Source organism: Octopus sinensis, linkage group LG4 (genome assembly GCF_006345805.1).
Source record: "Octopus sinensis linkage group LG4, ASM634580v1, whole genome shotgun sequence".
NCBI lineage: Eukaryota > Metazoa > Mollusca > Cephalopoda > Octopoda > Octopodidae > Octopus > Octopus sinensis.
Window position 1 is genome coordinate 4291699 of NC_043000.1, and position 6000 is coordinate 4297698.

At 39.5% G+C, this 6000-nt stretch overlaps 1 long non-coding RNA gene across 1 annotated transcript; it reads left to right on the plus strand.

Annotated features, from left to right (window-relative positions):
- Positions 1-685: 685 nt before the first annotated feature.
- LOC118763195 lies at positions 686-941 on the plus strand. Its single transcript, XR_004998947.1, has 2 exons — positions 686-804; positions 844-941. It is a non-coding gene; the product is annotated as an uncharacterized LOC118763195 (long non-coding RNA).
- Positions 942-6000: the final 5059 nt, after the last annotated feature.

The following is a 6000-nucleotide window of genomic DNA, read 5'->3' on the forward strand; positions in this document are numbered from 1 at the left end:
CGTAAAAAGCACCCACTACTCACGGAGTGGTGGCGTTAGGAAGGGCATCCAGCTGTAGAAACATTGCCAAATTAGACTGGAGCCTGGTGCAGCCTTCTGGCTTCCCATAACCCCGGTCGAACCGTCCAACCCATGCTAGCATGGAGAACGGACGTTAAACGACGATGATGATGATGACGATGATATATATATAATTATTAATTTGATATATAAATTGCTTATTTCCATGCTGACTACCTGATAATTATCATTAATGTGATTTTTACCCTTATTTTATGAATATATTTATAAATTTATATAAATAAGGATAAGATCATTAAATTAAATATCGATCTAATCAAGTGGCCAGCATGGGAAGAAAAACCTTCAAAGGTAATAATTATTATTAAAATTATAATTTAGGGTATCTAAGAGATACCACCACGCTGGAAATAGCAGCCAAAATTTGCTTCTAAAACCACATAAAATGTTCATATAGCTCCTGGTGCTGTATGAACATTTATGTGGTTTTAGAGAGTCAAATTTTGGCTGGTATTTCCAGCATGGTGGTATGTCTTAAATACTCTAAATAATATACATATATATATATATATTATATATATATATGTATGTATACACACACACACACACACATATATATGTATATATACACACTACATACACACATATATATATACATATACATATTGAAAAAATTCGTTATAGGTATAAAGACACCATAAACAAGTATAAAAATAGAGAAAAGATGTTAAAATCAAGATTGGATTTAATACATATGAACGTTTCAAAAGGCAATACAAATATGTAAGAAAAAAAAAATAATAATAATAATTATAATTAAAGTTATGTATTGTCATTCCCATCAGTGTGAAGAATTTCAGGAAAAACATCCAAAAAGTTATTAATAAAAGTCAATAAGGAAAAACAGATAGGGTAATAGGGAAAAGTCAACCGGATATATATAGATTTCGATCTGTTTTGACCAAAGATTGGTCCAGGCCATGTCTAACTTAATAGCACCACCTGATAGGATTACCTAAATCCTTTTTAAGTCAAGTTTTGTGGTATCATGGTCCATTCAAGTAGTGAGTTCTTGTTGAGTGAGTTGTATCTAGGTATAGGTGGCTTATCTGGCTGTAGAAAAAGTCAGCCTCATCAAAATCCATCTAACCCATGCAAGCATGAAAAAGTGGCTAAGTGATGATGATGACGACAACGACGTCGATGACATCGACGAGGAGGAGGAGGAAGATGACGAGGAGGATGAGGAACTGTTTAAAATTATTGAAATTTTCTATTCATAGGCGCAGGAGTGGCTGTGTGGTAAGTAGCTTGCTAACCAACCACATGGTTCCGGGTTCAGTCCCACTGCGTGGCATCTTGGGCAAGTGTTTTCTGCTATAGCCCCGGGCCGACCAATGCCTTGTGAGTGGATTTGGTAGACGGAAACTGAAAGAAGCCTGTCTTATATATATGTATATATGTGAGTGTGTATGTGTGTGTATGTTTGTGTGTCTGTGTTTGTCCCCCTAGCATTGCTTGACAACCGATGCTGGTGTGTTTACGTCCCTGTCACTTAGCGGTTCGGCAAAAGAGACCGATAGAATAAGTACTGGGCTTACAAAGAATAAGTCCCGGGGTCGATTTGCTCGACTAAAGGCGGTGCTCCAGCATGGCCGCAGTCAAATGACTGAAACAATAAAAGAGTAAAAGAGTAAAAGAGTAGTTGGGTCAACAGTCAAGTATACCATGAAATATTTAGGTGTATGGAGAGGGAGATGAAAATCTGAGTATATGGCTGGAAGCATAACTGGGTGTATAATTGAAAGAATGGCTTTGAGATACAAAGTCAAGTGCTTTGGTAATTCTGTGAACTTGCTGCCAACAAAACTAATAAGGCAAAATAAATTCTTTATAAATTGGATAACAAATCGAGGTGTTAAAAGTCACCGTAGCTGTATCAAAGGCCAGAATTGTAAGAAGGTAGGACAACAAGATTGTAGAACACTTGGGAAAAAGAATTGTAAAATACAAAGTGGTATCAAAAAGTTCCAGAACTAGTTACATTTAATAAAAAATAACTTATCCGAACGTAGGTTGTAACTGGCCCACTTATGAGTACCCCTCATTCATTGGACAATGAACTTTGCTTGCAAGGACCTACTGAGGCAAATGTAAACAAATCAAAATCGCTGATGTGGCCGATGACAGTACCACCTGATTGGCACTTGTGCCAGTGGGACATTAAACGCATATCCGAGCAAGATCGTTGCCAGGGCCACGCATTGGCTCCTGTGCCAGTGACACATGAAAAGCACCATTTGAGCATGATGTTTCCAGCATCGCCTTACCAGCACATGTGCCAGTGGCACATGAAAAACAACATTTGAGCATGGTGATTGCCAGTGCCGCCAGACTGGCTCTCTTGCAGGTAGCATGTAAAAACACCTTTTGAGTGTGGTTGTTGCCAGAACAGCCTGACTGGCCCTTGTGCCTGTGGCACGTAAAAGCACCCACTACACTCTCAAAGTGGTTGCCGTTAGGAAGGGCATTCAGCTGTAGAAACTTTGCCAGATCAGACTGAGCCTGGTGCAGCCTCTGGCTCACCAGTCCTCAGTCAAACCGTCCAACCATGCCAGCTTGGAAAGCGGATGTTAAACAACGATGATGTTGATGATGATGATGATGATGAACTTATTTACTTAACTTTTAATAGCATCTCTTTTGAAATAGTCACCTTACACAGCACTACACCAGCCCCAGCATTCCTACCACATTTGAAATCTGACCTGGAAATTGTCATTCATAAGTGAGCCAAGGATCTTCTGCGATTTGCTCTGGATCTTGACAATGGTGTTAAAACGATGACCTTTGGGCTGCCTTTTCATCTTGAAGTTTAATGCAAAACCAATTTTAATGCAAAATTTTACATTGCCTTTTTGTCTCAATTTCCTGTCCATGACAAAAATCACAGACTACAGCATACATATAATCACAAAAACACATATTTCCCAACTTGCAAAGTAAACACAGCAATGTTACTCAGAGTTCACTGCTGGCCCTCACTGTGGATGCAACTGTGTGCTGCCATCTGTTGGTGCACTACAGAACTAATCCAGGAACTTTTTGATACCACTTTACTCTTTTACTTGTTTCAGTCATTTGACTGTGGCCATGCTGGAGCACCGCCTTTAGTCGAGCAAATCGACCCCAGGACTTATTCTTTGTAAGACTTATTCTATCGTACTCTTTTGCCGAACCGCTAAGTTACGGGGACATAAACACACCAGTATCGGTTATCAAGTGATGTTGGGGGGACAAACACAAACACATAAATGTATACACACACACATACATATACATATATACGACGAGCTTCTTTCAGTTTCCGTCTACCAAATCCACTCACAAGGCTCTGGTTGGCCTGAGGCTATAGTAGAAGACACTTGCCCAAGGTGCCATGCAGTGGAACTGAACCCGGAACCATGTGGTTAGTAAGCAAGCTACTTACCACACAACCACTCCTATGCCTACACCTTGTGAAATAAAATGGTGGAATGTTAACATAGAATATTAGAATTGTAGAATAGTGAGATGGAGGAATAAGTAGGTTGGTAGAAAGGTAAATTGGTAAAATAGTAAGTTGATAGAATAATAAATTGATAGAATACTAAAATGATTGAATTGTAAGATGGCAAAATGATAGGATGATAAATACTTGGTGATGACTGGTGGCAACTATAATGTTGGTGATGATAATGAGGAGGAGGACAACGATGATGACAATGATGACACTGACAAAATGATGATGACATTGGTGGCAAGGTTTAGATGATCATGATGTTGCTGATGATGATGAGGATTATGATGATGATGTGGTGGTGGTGATGGTGGTGGTGGTGGTGGTAATGATGATGATGATGATGAGGAGGAGGAGGAGGAGGAGGAGGACTACAACGATGACAATGGCAGCAATGATGACAATGACAACAGTGATGGTGCCTGATGGCAAGGTTTTGACAACGAGGATGTTGTTGTTGCTGTTGCTGTTGTTGTTGTTGTTGTTGTTGTTTATGATGATGATGATGATGATGAAGAACTTATACAACATTAACATTAAAAACTACAAGAATAACAACAACAAGAGCTGAAAAAAAACAAAACAATGCGAAATGATGTGCCAAGGTGAATTAATAAAATATTTCTATTCTATTAGATTCTAGAATATGACCTCCACATTGAGTTAGGGTCAACAGGAAGTAAATAACTAATTCAAGCACACACACGTAAACATAAAGAAAATTATTAAGAAAGAAATAGCATTGTTATTTCATGATTGCTTCCATTTTATTAAAACTACCACCAACACAATTACCATCACGATAATTTTGCCTCCTTCTCTTCCTCCTCCTCCCCCCCATCATCATCATTGACATAATCATCATCATCCTCATCTTCTTCATATCATCCTCCACACCATCATCATCATCATCTTCACTGTTGCAATGTTGTCATCATCATCATCATCATCATGACTGCTACCACCATCACCACTACCATTATTGCCGCCACTTCTGCCGCCACCACCACCACCACAATCATCATCGTCGTCATCATTATCATCATTGTCATTGTTGTTGTCATCACATCACCACCATTATCATCATCTACATCTTCACCATCATTATCATCATCATCACCATCATTATCATCATTTTCACCATCATCCTCATCTTCATCCTCATCATTATCATCAGCAGCAGCATCATCATGACTGCTGCTACCATTACCACTGTTGTTACTATATTGGTCACCACCACAATCATCATCATCATCATCATCATCATCATCATCATCACCATCATCATCGCCAACAACAATATTACCAGCACCACCACTGCCATCACTATGCAATAACCCTCTTCCTCATCATCGCCATGATCATCAGCACCATCACTGCCACCACCATCACCACCACCACCACTGCCACCACCACCACCACCCACGCATCCGCCTCCTCCTCCTCCTCCTCCTCCTCTTCATCATCATCATCGTCATCGTCGTCGTCGTCGTCGTCATCATCATCATCACATCATCATCATCAACATTATGAACAAAACCACCATTCTCAGCAGCAGCAGCACCACCACCACCACCACCGCCAATACAACGATGACGATGACAGCACTGACAATGACAACAACAAGATGACAACAACAATGACAGTGATGACAGCAATAGTGACAAGAAGAAGAAGAAGAAGAAGAAGGAAAATAACAATGATGTTGATGATGATGATGATGATGCAGAGAAGGATTACGGCCACGATACAGATGATACTGGAGATGATGCGGATGATGCGGATGATGCGGATGCTGGCTGATGTTGACAGAAGAAACTTCATCTTAAGTGAAACTACTTTCCAATGAAAGGAAACCAGAGATTATCTCGTTAATCTGGTTCCACGAGATAACGATCCAACACTGACATTGTTATAATATCTTCCATCTCACAACTCCGGAATGGATTGGGACCAAATCCTGATATAATCCATCTCTTCCATTAAAACTGACATTCCAGGCCTTAGCACTGTTCTAGAATGTGTCCATCACTTCTCCGCTTCCTCCTCCTCCTCCTCCTCCTCCTCCTCTACTCCTTGCCCCTTTCCTTCCTCATTTTCACTCACACTTTACCTCCTTCTTTTTTCTTTCCACCTCCTTTCTTTCTTTTTTCTATCTATCTATCTTTCTTTCTTTCTTTCTTTCTTTCCCACCTCCTTTCTTTGCTTTTTGCTTGTTTGTTTGTTTGTTTCTTTCTTTCTTTCCCACCTCCTTTCTTTCTTTTTTCTATCTATCTTTCTTGTCTTTCTTCTATCTTTCTTCTTTTTCCTCTTTCTTTCTTTTTTCCTTCTCTTTCTTTCTTTTTTCTTTCTCTTTCTTTCTTCTTTCTCTTTCTTTCTTTCTCTTTCTTTTTTGTTTTTTTTTCGCTCTTCTCTTTCTT